We start from the raw sequence: 15,986 nt of genomic DNA on the forward strand, positions 1-15,986 counted from the left end.
GAGCAGCAGGATTCAAAGCCTAAACCCGCATTGTCTGCCTCGCTGGCCTCTGCCCTCATTTATCTTCCCTTCCTGCAGCTGCTTCACATTAGAGTCCACACGCTCCTGATTAAAAATTGGTAAACAAGAGGAAAGCCAGTGAGTTTAGAGTACAGAGAGAAAGACAGCACAGTTCATTTGAGATTCAAACTGCAGCTCCTGGATGAATTGTTGGATGCTGTCCCACCTCCTAACACAGCAAACCCCAGTGCCACTATCATGCTTTCCTGAGCCACAGCCAGGAAGGCACAGAACCATCTGAAATTTCCTTGGTGGGAAATTAAGTTGTAAAGCTCCTGCTACATGACCAGCTGAGGAAACTCCAGCTATTTTGCTGCTTCTGCTTAGAAACAGGTTTCCAATTCAGAATTTAGTTAGATCGTACACACTGGCATGTGTGTATTTACATGGAGTTGGGGAAACGAGGCCACAAATGTGCAGAGACTCCAAACTTGTGAGCTAACATACTTCAAAACCAGAAGCAACTTTTAAAAAAAGACAAAAAAAGAGCGCAGAAGCCACCGTGACACTTGCTCATTTTTCCAGCCAGGCACCAGCTCGACAGGAGGGGTGGGAGGGACGGGGGGGGGGGCTGGTTTTTGTAAACAAACCACGACCCATTGATGTCCATTCATACCAAAGGTAGAAGCATGGCTATAAGTTTGCTCGCTGAGCTGGAAGGTTCATTTCAGCGGACAAACATACACCCCGAACCTCAACCTTAGCTACACATCTTCTCAAAACTCACTAAGGCAGAAGCATATTAGGGTCAATCAGTGAAGACAACTCGCCCTTTCCAACACGGACAACCTAAATGCTGGGTGTTGTGAATGCAAATCAGATTCCCTGGTTAATTGGGTTCTTCTCCCCCTTGCACAGGAATGTGACGTTTCACAGTCGCACTCAGTACTGTGCAAGGTCAGACACAGGCACAATATCCCCTGAAGTTCTTCCAGCATGAGTTTTATGAGCTGGGAGGAGAGGATAGAAAACCCTCCTACGCCGAAACTTCAGAAACAAAATCTAGTGTTAGGTTGTTTCCGGTGCTATATTAGTGCCACCAATTTCTGGTATCCACATCTCATGTGAACTTGCCAGACTTGCTAACACTGCTGGCACACAGGAACAAACCAATCAGAAGCTGGAGGGGCCCACTTGGCCCCTCGAGCCGGTTTTGCTGTTCATTACGATTGCAGCTAATCTGATCACTCCACTTACCCACCAACCCCTGATATCCTTACACCTCCTTGCTCAAATCGAGAATCTACCCACCTCTGCCTAAAACCATTTAAAGGTTCTGCTTCCAGTGCCTCTTCAGGAACACTTGTGATCCTCTGACTGAAATAAATTCTCTTCTGTCGAAAATGGGTGACCCCTTATTTTGAAACAGTGACCCACAAGCGGAGGGAACATTATCTCTACATCCATTCATTTCAGTGGTGGTCCCTCACAGGGGAGGATGGCTGCCGTCCACTCACCCAGAGTGTCTGTACAAACTGATACCGCTACTGCAGGCTCTGTTACACTTGGGGCAGGTGGTGGTCATGGGAAGGGGTGGGTGAGGCATTGGTGCGGCAGAGCACTCCTTTCGCGGTTTTCTCCTGGCTGCCGCTTTCTCCCCCCCACCAACAGCAGGCCTCAAGTTGCTTGGCCCCTTTCTGGACGTTCCTCCTCCACTTTGGACAGTCTTGGGCCAGTGATTCCCGAGTCTCTGTGGAAGTGTCGCACGAGGATACGTCCAACCTGCCAAGCACCCTTCGTCCCTTGGATGATACCTGATCGAAAGACCCCAGTTGAAAGTAAAACTCCACCCGAAGGCAACTTCAATTTAATTCAGTGCTCACGTGAGAAGAAGCCAGTAGCACCAGAGTCACATGGCATGGAAAAAGACCCTTCGGTCCGACCAGTCCATGCCGAACATAATCTCAAACTAAACTTCCTGCTCCTGGCCCATATCCTTCCAAACATTTCCCGTTCACGTACTTATCCAAATGTCTTTTAAAACGTTGTAACTGTACCCGCATCCACCACTTCCTTTAGAAGTTTATTCCACATACAAACCATCCTATGAAGAATTTGCCCCTCACATCTTTATTAAAATCTCTCTCCTCTCACTTTAAAAACGTGCACCCTAATCTGGAGAACCCCCACACTAGGGAAAAGACAACTAACTTTCTCTATACCCCTCATTATTTTGTGAACTTTTATTAGGACACCTCTCAACCTCCTGTGCTCCAGTGAAAAACATCCCATCCTTTCTTTAGAGTGGCTTCAGCTTGAAGGATGCAGAACTTTAGCTGCTGACATGCGGACCTCCCACTATCAAAATGGGAAGTTCTCAACAGCCGAGGTGACTGCAGGATGTCCATTTCGATCCAAGTCTTGCCTTGTGCTGCTAGCCATGCTGTTGCTCTGCCAGATATTCTGAGGAATGAAGATGTGACAAGTAACAATGAAAGCTAACAGAACATTATCGCTTATTGATGGGAGAACGGAGTACAACAGTAGGGAGATTATGTTTCAAATATATAAGGCACTGGTGAGATCACATTTGGAGTACAGTGTAGAGCAGTCACCTTATTTGATGTAAACGCATTGCGAGCAGTTTGGGGAAGATGGACCAACTCTATCGCAGACCTATACCTGAATGGCTTGTATCCTTTGGTATTTAGAACAGTTAGAGGTGACTTCACTGAAGCATACAAAGATCCTAAGAGAAAGGGGTGGCTGAAGAAGAGGATGTTTCAGCATGTGGAAAAACATAGAACTAGAGATCACTGTTCAAAAATAAGAGGTCACCCGGTTAAAACAGACGAGGAGAAATTCTCCGTTTTTGGAACTCTCTTCCTCAAAAGAAATGCCGGAAGCAAAGTCTGCGAATATTTCTAAGACAGATTTTTGATAAGCAAGGTGATGACAGAGGGGCAAGAATGCAGAGTGATCAGATCAGTCACAATCATATTGAACGGGAGAGCAGATTCAAGCGGCCTCGTCATGTTCGTAACTTTTTACATTCATAGTCTCTGCACTGCGAGATTATGATGGTTTCACCCAATCTAGCCCAAGTGAACTGCTGACAAGATAGATAAATAGGTCATTAACCTAAAACTGCTGGAAATGCTAGCTTGGTCAATTGTCACCAGTAACAATCGATTGTACACACACCTCTAAAATTCCTGTCTATTTCCAGCAACACTCAATACTTGTATGTTGACAATCTAGGTGGTAAATCCCTCCCCCCTACCCCAACTGAGAAGGGAAGTCCTCTCACAAAGACCGAACTTTGGGATCTGACAATAGACATCTCCCACGTAAAACATTTAACCAGCCTCTACTCTTTCCGGTTACTGGCTTGTGACAAGCAAATGTTGGAAGCAAAGGAAATTAAGAGCAGTAAAACAGGTGTACCCACACACGAGATAAAATATTTGACATGTTGCCAACTTATTCTAAGCTTATTCTCAACTTATTTTTAAGCTGTAAACACGTCTGGTTCTCATATCTCATTTCTTCGGTTCTGTAGAGGATGGTAATTATTTCTGCAGTTTAGCAAGCTCGTACAAACTGACAGGAATAAAAAGTAGCGACAACAGAACTATTGAGCAATGCTACTCTGCTCTCCAAGTCAAATAAGAATGGTCGAAACTGCCACTCCTAGACCTTACAGAGATTACTAACAATTTCCACACCTCCGTAAACTGAAACAAGGCGAGATAAATTCTTTGGCGAGAACACTGCGATATGGTGACAATACAAGGCAACAGACATACCAGAAACGAGAACTCACAACCTTAATTCACTACAACCTCCAAAAGGTTCCCAAATGTTATATTTGCCTATTTTCATTTGGCTAGTCAGAATGCACATAATTTATTGCAAATTCTAAACTAAAATTCTAATGCAGAACCTATAGGCTGCTTTATCGTGAGAATTTTAAAAAATATCAAATTTCATCCAGTGGTCTCAGATACCAAATCTTAATCACATAGCAACCTGAAGGGTACACTCCCACTCTCAGAGAAGGAAGAATATAGTAGCAATGTTAATTTTAAATACAGTTGGGTACTCACCCTAAATGATTTCTGCTCCCACTAGCAGGCCACATACAACAGAAAGCCACCAGGACCTTTAACCGGACAGGTACAATGGTCTCCTTCTATGCTAAATCTTCATCTACAATCTCCGGACTAAGAAGCTCTTAACCATCAACATTACAAAGGGAAAACAATAAGCCTCAGTATTCCTTTGGCAAATATAAAGGAGGGAATGAGACAGAGGGGTTGATCTGGCATGGCTCTCACTTCAAATCACTAAACAATGACTCATGTGAGTTAATATCATAGGACTTGGCACCAAAGACTAGTCCAACCAGCTTCCCAATATTCCCTGTTCACCTCGAAGAGATACAATGACGAGTATAAGGATTTGGGGAACTGCTGCAGAACAACATCGCAGCTTAAATCACTACCAGAAAAGAAATCAAGTAGAAAACTTTTACAAAGCCCTGGTTAGGCCGCAACTAGAATACTGCATCCAGTTCTGGTCACTATACTTTCCAGAAGGATGCGAGGTTTACTAGAATGTTTCCTGGGATGAGGCACTTTTAGCTACAAGAATAGTTTGTTGAAGAAGCTCGGGCTGTTCTCCTTGGAGTAAAGGAGATCAAGGGGGCAATTTGATCGAGGTGGACAGGCTTGGAAAAGGTGAACAAAGGAAAACTATTCCTGTTAGTTGATGGGACAAGAACTGCGGTCCAAGGTTTCGGGCAGATGTTTGGGTGGGGGAGGGTGGAAAACACATTATTTCAACAGCTTGTCATATCGGCACTTGATGGAAACCAATTCCTTGCGGCTAATAGCACATGGGTAAGTGGGGGAGAAAAGGTGGTGGGGTGGAAATGAGTGGATTACAGAATGGTAGCACCACTCTCCACCCCTATCCTCTCAACTCCCAGTGCTCACTTATCAAAGCAGAGAGCCAGTATGATCTCAACAGGCCGAATGTCCTCCAGTTGTGTTGCAGCACCTGAGAAAACCTCAGAAAATCCATCAAATGAACAAACCATTTCTGAAGTGTCCCTACATTCAGCAACATTGAACATTCCCTCAGCTTAAACCTGATATCCTGCAGACCAGAAACCCAACCTACAGTTTCATGTAACATGCTGTCATTGCATTTTTGGAGAGGAGGGAGAGACAACATTACAAAGTTTATATCTGGTACCAGTTATTTTCTAGTAACACACATATGGACTGTATATTAACTGCACTGTTTTTTGATATGCAACTAATACACATGTTCCCAAGACACAATAAAATGACATGTATTTCTTTTATAATCCTTTGTTGTCTCAAGGGCATGGAATCCTGTTGGGATATTTCCAATGACTACCCTTCAGTATCTAGCTCAGGAGGCCTATTCTTCACACAATTCCGGACAAGGAATGTTGTCAAACAACTCAACTACGAAGAAAGGACTCGAATTAATGTTGCTCCCCTATCATCTACCATACACACAAGAATGTCCCAGACAGGAGTTACTGCTGAATCAGCCATTGGATTAGTTAACTCATAGGAACTTAGCAAATACGAAGAGTAGGCCATTTAGCCAAATGCTGGCTTGTCTTCCACATGAATGCTGTTTTCTTAATCTATCCCCATATGTTTTGATATGTTAACAATCTAGAAATCTATCAATGTGTATTGAATATGCTGAATGATTAATCATAAGAAATAGGAACAGGAGGAGTTGGCCATTCAGCCCCTTCAGTCTGCATCGCAATTTCTCACATCCACTTTCCTGCCCTTATCCCAAAGCCCTTAATTCCTTTACTGATCAAGAATCTCTGTCTTTCTCTAATTTAGGCTTAACTAAATACAAGGACTCTGCCACCACAGTTCTCTACGCCAATGAGTTCTAAGAAATGTCAACCCTCAGAGAGAAGAAATTCCTCTTCATCTCAATGATTGAGCCTCCGTAGTCCTTTTGGGTAGAGAATTCCAAAAGATTCACCAAGTGAAGAAAGTCATCGTCATCATCTCAGCCCTGAATAGCTGACTTCTCGTCCTGAGGTGGTGTCCTTGGAGTCAAGATCCTTGCTAAGGGAAAGATCCTTCCAGCATCTACCCTGTTCAACCCTGTACAAAGCAGCCAAGGTTCCATCAGATCACCCTTATGCTTCCAAACTCTTGAGAATACAGAACCATCACCCCAATCTCTCCTCAAGCTTGGACTGCAGGTTCATAGTTCCATTAAAGTGGAGTTGCAGGTAGACAGCGTGGTGAAGAAAGTCTGATATGCTTTCCTTTGTTGGTCAGAGTATTGAGTACAGGAGTTGGGAGGTCATGTTGCGGCTGTACACGACATTGGTTAGGCCGCTGTTGGAATTCTGGTCTCCCTACTATAGAAAGGATGTTATGAAACTTGAAAGGGTTCAGAAAAGATTTACAAGGATGTTGCCAGATTGGAAGGTTTGAGTTATAGGGAGACGCTGAATAGGCTGGGGCTGTTTTCCTTGGAGCGTCGGAGGCCAAGGGATGACCTTAGAGAGGTTCAAGAAATCATAAAGGGCAATGGATAGGGTGAACAGACAAAGTCTTTTCCCCAGGTTAGAGGATTCCAAAACCAGAGGGCATAGGTTTAAGGTGGTGGGGGAAAGATTTTAAAAGGAACCCGAGGGGTAACCTTTTCATGCAGAGGGCGGTGCGTGTCTGAAACGAGCTGCCACGCTGATACAGTTACAACACTTAAAAGGCACCTGGATGGGTAGATGAATAGCAAAGGTTTTGAGGGATATGGCCCAAATGCTGACAAGTGAGACTAGGTTAGTATCTGCAGAATATTTGGTCAGCATGGACAAGTTGGGCTGAAGGGTCTATTTCCATGCTGTGCATTTCTATGACTATGACCTGACAATACCACCATTCCCAGGATTGGTCAGACAAACTGTCACTGTGCTGGCTATATGGAAGATATATCTTTTAAACACAGACTAGCGCTGCAACTCAATGTCTGTACCATACATCTATACAGTGCTTTAATAACAGAGCACTGGGAGCTGAGGGGATAGGGTGGAGAGTGGTGCTGTCATTCTGAAATAAGTTTTAATTTGATTGGATTGGTGAGCAAAGCCTGGAACTGATGGAGGCAATGGGAACCCACACAGGATCAGAACGCATAACACGACTGTCAACAGTGGTGATGTGTTGGGCAGGACAGGGAGGTTTGATGGCAAAAAAGAAAACGCTGGAAGGCCAGGGACAACTCAGAATTTGGTTCAAGCTTCTAGTACAATGAAACAGCCCCAGGATCTTCACACAAAAATACCAGAAATCAAAGTTTGACACCAAGCCAAGGATGCTGTTTTATATAAAGACATTGAATCCCTGCAGTGTGGAAACAGGCCATTCAGCCCATCGAGACCTACACACACCGCCCATCCTAACCCTGTAAGCCTTCCAATGTCTAATCCACCTAACCTATACAACCCTAGAACACGATGGGCAATTTCCCACCAACAATCCACTTAACCTGCTCATCTTTGGACTAGTAGGAAACCAGAGCATCCAGAGGAAACCCACGCAGACACAGGGATGACATGCAAATTCCAAACAGCAAGTTGCCCAAGAGTGGAATCAAACCCAGGCCCTCGGCGCTCCGAGGTAGTAGTGCCAACCATGGAGCCACCATGCCATCCCCATTTGGAGATGTGGGTTTCATTGGCCTGGCTACTATTTATTGCCCATCCCCAAATGTCCACGAGAAGTGGGAGGTGAGCAGTCTTCTTGAACTAGTACAAAGATTCAATGTTGGTGCACCTACAGTGCTATTAGCGAGGGCATTCCAGGATTTTGACTCGGCAACACTGAAGGAAAAGTGGTATACTTCCAAGTCAGGAGGGTGCAGGGGTGGTACTCCCTTGCATCTGCTGCCTTTGTCCTTCTTGATGGGTATGGTCAAGGGCGTGGAAGGTGCTGTCCAGGGCCAGGGGACCAAAACCTCAGATTTAAAGGACAGTCTTAAAAAGGGGAGTTTGGGGCTCAGTCAATTGACGGAATGGCCACAACTAATAGAGTAGTTTAAACTGGGAATGCGCACAATGCCAGAATTAAAGGAGCACAAATAGTTCAGGAAGCCTTTATTCAAGAACCTGCAGATAAAGAATATTTTCAGTTTTTGGATTCATTTATCAATAGGTACATTCTAGCCCTTTTTTTTAAATAAATGGGTGGGTGGCAGGGAGTCACTTTTACCTCAGTTTGGGCCCAGCAAAGTATTTTTGCAAAGAATCTGAACTCAGAGCCTCTACAGATCAATTCACGAAAAGACCCAGAAAAACCGTTTTGCGGACATTTGGTCGTAGGATTTCCAATCTGCATCGGGGAAGTCCGTGAGGATGGAGGAGACTACAGATAGGGAGGGGCTAAACCCTGGACAGATTTGAAAACAAGAATGGTCATTTTTAAGACCAAGGCATTGCTTGAATGTGCATTTAATGTCAGCAAAGGGAAATAAGACTTGCTACAGGGGTAGCAGAGCTTCAATTCACAGAGTGCAGAGCGAGATAGAGCAGGCAAGAATCAGCCAAAAACAATAGCAAGAATGAGGGGAGCAACTATCTCAGTTGTGTAGTTAAAAACCAAAACAGGACAAGAAGAACAGGATGGGTCCATGGTGGGTTGAGGATGATTTGAACATGATGAATTGAATGGGATCACAAAAGATGGTCATTTCCACATGTTATACTGTTGCAGTGAAGGTAGTAATTGGCCCACAGACTTTCGAGATACATTGCGTATGTTCCACAATTTAATCCACGGCACTGTACCATTTGGTTACAGTATTTTGCTAACCGATCCTTCCGAGAATTTATTCGTATACTGAACATAGAATAGGGGGAATCAGTGCCTGAAATTCTAAGTCAGTGTACTTTCCAAATCCATATTTTGAAAGCTGTTATGAGCAGATAAACCTCACGGGGAACTACCTGAAAACAGCTGGTTCTAAAGATAGATGGTTCTTGGTGTTATTACTAAAGCTTCAACACATCTAATATGCATTCCAAGTCATTAAAACACAATTCAACTTTTTAAATAGATGTCAAACTAATTAGCAAGCAATGTTTGGTTCGAAACTTTGGGTTCTGATTCACCCAGAATGGTTATAGTGTAGAAGGCGGCCATGGGGCCCATCACTGCCACAGAAGGCTGGGGAGGCCACGTCATTGAGCATATTTAAGACAGAGATAGATAGGTTTTTGATTGTCAAGGGGATCAAGGGTTTATGGGGAGAATGGGGTTCAGAAACCTATCAGCCATGATTGAATGGCGGAGCAGACTCGATGAGCTGAATGGCCTCACTTCAGCTCCTACGTCTTATGGTGTCTGTGCCGGCTCTCCAAAAGGAGCAATTCATCTAGTGGTTATCTCCTCATAGCTTTGCACAATTTTCCTTTTCAAATTACAGTCGAATTCTCTTTTGAATGCTGCAAGTCAAACGTTCTGCCTTTCCGGAACATATACACTCACTGTCGCTCTTCCATATCTTGCCATTTCTGAGCATAAGTTAGAATTAGGTTTGTTGTCACAAAAAGGGAAAGTACATACCCAGCAATCAATACAAACTCAAACAAAACTGTGAAACGTGGTCCTTGCAAAAGGAAATTCTTCAGGGTATACTATTTTTTCCGTTTGCTGATGAACAAATGGAAAAATATATTTCTTTTGGAGTAATAATCTTGCTGACTTAGAACTAAAACATGGCTGAAAGGAGACAAGAAGCGTTGCATTTTACACTCACCAGGACTAGGACATAAGAAACAAACTTGATAACATAAACACCAATTCATACAAGATGAGAATACGATGCTAACTGGTTGTGCCGTCACTAAAACAGAGATACAGCAGGAACAATTAACCGATCTTAATTCCCAGACCAAGTGGGTAGATTATGATTGGTCAAGGTGTTGTCCTGGAAATGCGCCAGCGATTGGCTAGCTCTATCGCCCCTTTTTCTTCCAAGAGAAGGGGGTGCAAACAAATGCACAAATTTCTTTTGCCTACATAAAACAGGATCCTGTGTCTTACCATTTGTAGTTTACAGCACAGTCTAATGCATCACTGGCTGATGATCGTAAGTTGGCTTCCAGAGTAACATTTAGCACGGTCTGGATTATTTAACAAAAGCAAGCCCAACAGCAGAATCACATCGAAGGGTAGACATACTTTTTATGCTTGCAATCACAGGGCTGATAGTACTCAATCAGTATGTTTCCTACTGCAATTGGTTAACAAGATGTACCACTGCACCACAAAAGCCCTCCAAATTAACATTTCCTTTATTTTCTAATCAACCTGTTCAGGGATGTTATCATTCACCTCTGAAGCAGATAAGACTTGAATGCGGGGCCTCTCAATCCAGAGTTTGCAACAATACCACTGAGTCATGAGCTCCTTAAACTTAACAATTCATTCACATCATATGCACGTGACATCAGCAGAAATAAAAAAGACGTTTACACTTCTATGCAAGTTGTTGTAAAGTACATTCAAAAGTGCATTTTAAGGAATGGTGACCTCCAGACTAACAGATAAACTTTCTGCTCTCAACATCAATTATCAAAGGATCCAAAAGTGGACAGGTATATGAATAGGAAGGGTTTGGAGGGATACGGGCTGGGTGCTGGCAGGTAGGACTAGATTGGGTTGGGATATCTGGTCCGGCACGGACAGGTTGGACCGAAGGGTCTGTTTCCGTGCTGTACATCTCTATGACTCTAAGAGTCCTAGCTAGAATCTCTCATTTCAGAGTCTCCATTTTAAACACTCTTCACACAAGGGTGCATCTGAACCCTTAAATAGTTTAAAAAAAAGATTAATAGAAGCTAAGATTTCTGTTGCACTTCCGAGGAGTCAGTCATCACTCATAGTTCACACATGCACCTCATGAGTCACAACGTTAGGTATTCATGTCCCAAATAAATCTAGGCTAACACTCCAGTGCAGTACTGAGGGTGTTGTACACTGTCAGGGGTGTCATTTTTGATTGATACTTCAAGCAGATGCCCGCTCTACCTGCCCTCTCATGTGGACAGTAACAATCTCAAATCACAGAATTATTACAGTAGAGGAAGGGGCCATTTTGCCCACTGTCATCTACACCAACTGTCCAAGTACTGTTCTTCTGCCGACTCTTCATTATTTCGGCACAATCTTCACATCAGCAGTCTAACTTGGTTCTGAAATGTTTCAATTCAACACTCCTCCATTACACTGTCTGGCAACACCTTCTCTGTACAACAAGGTACAACCGGATCAGTCACCTGGGGCCAAGATATATCCTTCAAAACACAAATATATTGTTCACTCATTACCCCTTGGTTGCTTGTGGGATCTTGCTGTTACCATTTGCTGCACTTCCCTCATAACAAGGGTAACTACACTGTCCCTAAAGTAAAAAAAAGGTAGAGGTAAAGTCACCATAATACCAGAGGAGGGAGACAGAACTAGTGATGAGTTTAACCAGAGGGTCACCATGCCTCAGACAGGGGGAAAGAGGTTATGAAGGGTTAGTAAACTCAGCCGGTACAGAAATTTTAAATCATGCTGTTGGCACCACTGCATCATAAACCAGCTGTCCAGCCAACTAAACTAACTGTCTCATTCACAAACATACTCTGGTACTTGACAAACAGAGAGGCCGTGAAAGGCACTATAGAGGTACAAATCTTCACTCTTTTCTGTCACTCTTGAAGGGTGGCACAGTGGCTAGAACTGCTGCTTCACAGCAATAGGGACCCGGGTTCGATTCCAGCCTCAGGCAACTGTCTGCATGGAGTATGCACATTCCCTCAGTGTCTACATGGATTCCCTTGGGTGCTCCAGTTTCCTCCCACAGTCCAAAGCTGTGCAGGTTAGGGTGGATTGGCTATGCTAAATTGTCTATAGTGTGCAGGGTAGGTAGATTAGCCATGGGATATGCAGAGTTAAAGGGATGGGTTGGGTCTAGGTGGGATGCTGGTCGGTGTCGACTTGATGGGCCAAATGGGCTGCTTCCACACTATAGGGACTTTATGAATATGACTTGAGCTAACGTCATCATTTCAACTTACATGAAAACAAAGGCTATTTGGACAAGGTGTTGCCAGACTCAACAATCTCAAAGTTTGCTTAAAAACTACTTTTCACACAACACAACACCCGAAGTAGGTTAACAGAAAAGTTCATTTTACCTCCAACAAGGAGGAGGAGAGAACTCAAATACAGTGACATGCTGCAAAGGTTTAGGTAAAAGAAATGTTTTCAGAGGAAAACATTTTTAGCCAAAGCCACAGCTCATTTCTCTGCCCAATAAACGTAATGCACAGGAGTTTTGCTTTGGCAAACTTAATTTTACCAACAGTAGAGCATATGGTTGATAACAACAAAAGGTAACAATCTTATTTTGGAAAACTGGATGCCCAAAGATGCAAAACTTAATACACGCTGCTTTCTTGGAAAGAAATCTAAAATGATTACCATTGTATAAATTCTGGTAGCACTGGGACTTGAGAGTCCAAATCACAGTATACTTCTTCAGAGGTTCCACAACAGCTCGAGTACTGTGTATATTATAGGAGTGATGTGACAGCGTTGGAGGGGGTGCAGCAGAGACTTACCGGGATGTTGTCAGAAGTCAGAACCAGGTTCCAGCCCAACAGGTTTATTTGAAATCTCAAGTTGGAAGTACACTTCACCTGATGAAAGCTCTGAAAGCTTGTGATTTTCAATACACCTGTTGGACTTTAACCTGGTGTCATCTGACTTCTAACTTTGTCCACCCCAGCACCTCCACATCATGGCTACCAGACGTTGTCTCTGCTGGATGGATACAGATATAAAAAAAAAACTTTGGAGCACTTAGGTTGCTTTTCCTGGAGCAGAAATAGCAGAGGAGCAACTTGATTGAGGGGTACAAAATGGCATGGGTTATAAATGGGGTAGACAAGCAGAAACATTTTCCCTTACTGGAAGGGTCAACAACCAAGAGCACAGATTGGAGGTAAAGGGCAGGACGTTGAGCAGGAATTCTTAAAGAAAGAATTCGATTTCAGCCAGAGGGTTGTAGATATCTGGAAGGCATTGCCTGAAAGGGTGGTACAGGTGCAATATTTAAGCAGTATTTAGATAAAACGCAGCATTCAGCTCTGACCAAAGTGTCATCCAGATTCAAAATGTTAGCTTGCTCTCTCTCCACGGATGCTGCCTGACCTGCTGCGATTTCCACTTTTTTTTCTTTTCAGTTTACATAAATCACTCAAGGCTGCAGGCCAAGTGCCGGAAAACAGGACGAAAGCTCAACGACTGGCGAGGACACGATGGACCGAAGGGCCTCTTTACATGGTGTTAAAAACCTTACGACTCCTGAGAGATTACACCCTCTGGTCCTAAACTCTACCACACAAGGGGAAACAACTTCTCCACATCTCCCCTGTCAATTTCCCCCTAATTATTTTGTATGTTTCAATAAGGTCACCCTCTCATTCTTTTAAATCCCAATAAGTACTGGCACCACTCTCTTCTGGGGAGACTATCCCACAATCCACAGGATCAGTCCGGTGAACCTCCTCTGGACTGCCTCCAATATATCTTTCCCTAAATAAAGCAATCAAAACAGTTTACGAGGCATGCTATAGTTTCATCAAGTTGCTAGCTTCCACTCTCAGAATCTGCCAAAAGAGAGACAAACAAAAAAAGAACACTCTGAATTCACCACCGGAGAGAAGTCGTCAAACTTCAAGAATGACAATTTTATATTTAAAAGAGGAAAAAGTGAGAAAAAACTTGCAAAGCTCCTGAAAAGGTGCTTTCCCAATTGCACCTCCGACAAAATATTCTGAAACAAAGGGCGCTCGCTAGAAAAAAAAACAAATCAATGTATGATTTGAAACTTGCATTTTAAAAGAAATGCAAATAAAATTATAGAACGAGTCAAATGCAATGAGGGAATTGTTGACATCTTTGCTTCAGGGCAACCCAGCATTTCCCAATTCCCACTTTGCAAGGATTCTGAAATAAAGCATTCAAACTGAAATACTTTTACTGCAAAGATTAAAATGCACCAAGACCAACTTTAAGCAACAATTTTTTTTTGAAATCGAGGAAAATTAATTCCACCTTAGATTGCCTCAAGGGATTTCGGTGCTCACCTGAAAGAAAGCGAAAAAGGTCGGTTTTGAAGGTAAAAGGAAGCTTTAAAACGGGCAACTTACCTCAGGAAATTCGACGAACAATATGATTTCGAAGGAATTTGATGTTTTAATTGATTTTTTTTTCCCTTCCCCGTTTCTACCTTTACCTTTCTCTGGGAAACATCGCTCGAGCGCTCAACCGAACCTGCGCCGGCGCGAGCAGGGCTGCAGGAAGTCCCGCCCCCTGGCCGGTCCTGATTGGTGAGGTGCGGGGCAACGCCCACCGCCATAGGCCCGCCCCCTTGTCAATCATCAGGAGCCAGGTGCGGGGAGGGATGGGGGAGAGATAGAGAGAGGGCTGGGGGTTAAAAGGGAAGATGGGGGTTAAAGGGGAGAGGGGTTAAAGGGGGAGATGGGGTTAAGGGGATAGGGGTTAAAGGGAGAGATGGGGTTAAGGGGATGGGGTTAAAGGGAGAAGGATTAAAGGAGAGATGGGGGTTAAAGGGGAGATGGGGGTTAAAGGGAGAGATGGGGTTAAAGGGGGAGATGGGGTTAAGGGGATAGGGGTTAAAGGGAGAAGGATTAAAGGAGAGATGGGGGTTAAAGGGGAGATGGGGGTTAAAGGGAGAGATGGGGCTAAAGGGGAGATGGGGTTAAGGGGGAGAGGGGTTAAGGGGAGAGGAATTAAAGGAGGAGATGGGGTTAAGGGGGAGAGGGGTTAAAAGGGGGAGATGTGGGGTTAAAGGGGGAGATGGGGTTAAAGGGGGAGATGGGGTTAAGGGGATAGGGGTTAAAGGAAGAAGGATTAAGGGGAGATGAGTTAAAGGGGAGAGGGGTTAAAGGGGGAGATGGGGGTTAAAGGGGAGAGGGGTTAAAGGGGGAGATGGGGGTTAAAGGGGAGGTGGGTTAAAAGGGAAGCGGGGTTAAAGGGCAGATGGGGTTAAGGGGGAGAGGGGTTAAGGGGAGAGGGGTTAAGGGGAGAGGAATTAAAGGAGGAGATGGGGTTAAGGGGGAGAGGGGTTAAAAGGGGGAGATGTGGGGTTAAAGGGGGAGATGGGGTTAAGGGGATAGGGGTTAAAGGAAGAAGGATTAAGGGGAGATGGGTTAAAGGGGAGAGGGGTTAAAGGGAGAGATGGGGGGTAAAGGGGAGAGGGGTTAAAGGGGAGAGGGGTTAAAAGGGGAGATGGGGTTAAAGGGGAGAGGGGTTAAAGGGGGAGATGGGGGTTAAAGGGGAGAGGGGTTAAAGGGGGAGATGGGGGTTAAAGGGGAGAGGGGTTAAAGGGGAGAGGGGTTAAAGGGGGAGATGGGGGTTAAAGGGGAGAGGGGTTAAAGGGGGAGATGGGGGTTAAAGGGGAGAGGGGTTAAAGGGGGAGATGGGGGTTAAAGGGGAGAGGGGTTAAAGGGGGAGATGGGGGTTAAAGGGGAGGTGGGTTAAAAGGGAAGCGGGGTTAAAGGGGAAGTGGGTTAAAAGGGGAGAGGGGTTAAAGGGGGAGATGGGGGTTAAAGGGGAGGTGGGTTAAAAGGGGAGATGGGGGTTAAGGGGAGAGGGGTTAAAGGAAGAAGGGTTAATGGGGAGATGGGGTTAAAGGAGAGATGGGGGTTAAAGGAGAGATGGGGGTTAAAGGAGAGATGGGGGTTAAAGGAGAGATGGGGGTTAAAGGGGGAGATGTGGGGTTAAAGAGGAGATGGGTTAAAAGGGGGAGATGGGGGTTAAAAGGGGGAGATGGGGGTTAAAGGGGAGAGGGGTTAAAAGGGGGAGAGGGGTTAAAGGGGAGAGGGG

At 44.5% G+C, this 15,986-nt stretch overlaps 1 protein-coding gene across 1 annotated transcript in view; it reads right to left on the minus strand.

The window, feature by feature from the left end:
• Positions 1-14,419, minus strand: part of LOC122544704 (cingulin-like) — a 104,906-nt gene extending 90,487 nt beyond the window's left edge. Inside the window, exon 1 of the mRNA XM_087985112.1 lies at positions 14,288-14,419. The gene's annotated coding sequence lies outside the window, so the exon portion shown is untranslated. The remainder of the gene's footprint in view (positions 1-14,287) is intronic.
• Between the last annotated feature and the right edge of the window lie 1,567 nt (positions 14,420-15,986).

This window comes from Chiloscyllium plagiosum, unplaced genomic scaffold, assembly GCF_037043375.1.
Source record: "Chiloscyllium plagiosum isolate Xiang-an unplaced genomic scaffold, Cpla_swu_hap1 HiC_scaffold_50, whole genome shotgun sequence".
NCBI lineage: Eukaryota > Metazoa > Chordata > Chondrichthyes > Orectolobiformes > Hemiscylliidae > Chiloscyllium > Chiloscyllium plagiosum.